The following is a 2,069-nucleotide window of genomic DNA, read 5'->3' as shown; positions in this document are numbered from 1 at the left end:
ATAATACTATATAACAATATAACTCTATATAACTCTATATAACTCTATATAATAAAATAAATAAAAAATTTTAAAAATAAAATAAGTGAGATCAGACAGACTGCTTCAAGCGAGGCAGAATGCTGATCTGATTTTCATGTTGTCTCAGCTCCTCTATTTATACTCGTTTCACCCATACATTCTCATCATTTCAATCATTCGCATCAGTAAAAAACTTGTTTAATGTATATACTGCACTATTATACAGTCTTAACCACAATGCTAACCATACTAAATTGAGGTCATCGAACGAACGCCTTCGAAACTTTCTGGTTGGCTTGTTGAATCTGCTATATTGCTTTTCATATAAACATATAATCTAATATAATATAATTTAATTATTTGTTATAATATAATTTAATTATTTTTACATGGATTCCAGTCACTTTATATATATATATATATATATATATAATAAAAATTCATTATAAAAGCAATTGTAATCAGTGCTATATATGTAAGAACGAAGTTCAAATTTTTCGGGGAGAATTCAAAATTGTTTGAGACCACACCTTGCTTAACATCCGATTCCAAGCCGAGCCAAGCCAAGCTGAGCCAATATGCATTGTTTAAAAGCGCTTTTATGTTAATATTTTGCTCGCTATATTTATATATTTTATAAATTCATTATAAAAAGCAACAGTAATCAGTGCTATATATGTAAGCACGCAGTTCAAATTTTTCGGAGAGAATTCAAAATTGTTTGAGACCACACCTTGCTTAACATCCGATTCCATGCCGAGCCAAGCCAAGCTGAGCCAATATGCATAAATTTAAATGCGCTTTTATGTTAATATTTTGCTCGCTATATTTATATATTTTATAAATTCATTATAAAAAACAACAGTAGCCATTACTATATATGTACACACGCAGTTCAAATTTTTCGGAGAGAATTCAAAAAAGTTTGAGACCACACCTTGCTTAACATCCGATTCCAAGCCGAGCCAAGCCAAGCTGAGCCGATATGCATAGATTTAAAAGCGCTTTTATATTAAAATTTTGCTCGCTATATTTATATATTTTATAAATTAATTATAAAAACAACAGTAATCATTGCTATATATGTACGCACGCAGTTCAAATTTTTCGGGAGAATTCAACATAGTTTAAGACCACACCTTGCTTAACATCCGATTCCAAGCCGAGCCAAGCCAAGCCAAGCTGAGCCATATAATAAGAATAAATATCGGATATTTTTTTCATATATAAAATACTATGAGATCAATCAACCAATCAATCAACCAACCATACATTCAATCAACTAATCAACCAACCAATCAATGAACCATATTTGAAAAATCTTTGCAAGGCTTGTTCAAACTCGAACAAACACTTAACTGTACAGATCTACAAACAATTTCAAGATTTTAGTAAAGAAAGACAAACACAATAGTTGCTTTTATTAAATCAAGAAATATCCAAAAATTATATAACCAAATTAAAAAAACTAAAAACCAGTCAACATTTAATAAATAATTAAATAAATAAATAGACATTATTAAAAAGATTGTTCAAAAAGATAAAATTTAAGGCGACGACGAGAATAAAATGTGGTTTGTTTTGTTGGTGTGGGGCTGTGAAGCGAAAACACATCACAAAAAACTAGTAAAAAGTCGCAAGAATAGTAGTCAGTCACCTACCTACAATTAAATTACTCTCAGGGCCCTAGCTTACTTATAATCATTAACTCAACTCACCTACCTACAAATATGTTTTTCTACGTTTTTGGAATTTTACATGTTTTAGGTATTTTATTTTACATATTTCAGCGTTTTTATTTTACTTGAAACTTTTTAACTAATGTTAAGCCCTAGCCTACCTACGATTGTTCAACTCATCTCAATCCCTAACTTACCTACGAATTAAATTAAGTCTGGTAAAGAAAATAGAAAGTTGAAGAAAAACATAACAACAACACCGAATGAATTGATGTTGTGTATGTGTGTGTTTAATTGATGTGTGTGTGTAAATGTGCGGGCGTGTACTCTCCAAAAACTTCTTCATCACTACGGACGAACCCCCATGCA

This window comes from Helobdella robusta, assembly GCF_000326865.2.
Source record: "Helobdella robusta unplaced genomic scaffold HELROscaffold_1, whole genome shotgun sequence".
In the NCBI taxonomy this organism is placed as follows: domain Eukaryota; kingdom Metazoa; phylum Annelida; class Clitellata; order Rhynchobdellida; family Glossiphoniidae; genus Helobdella; species Helobdella robusta.
The sequence above is the reverse complement of the archived record's forward strand: the minus strand, read 5'-3'. Positions refer to the sequence as shown.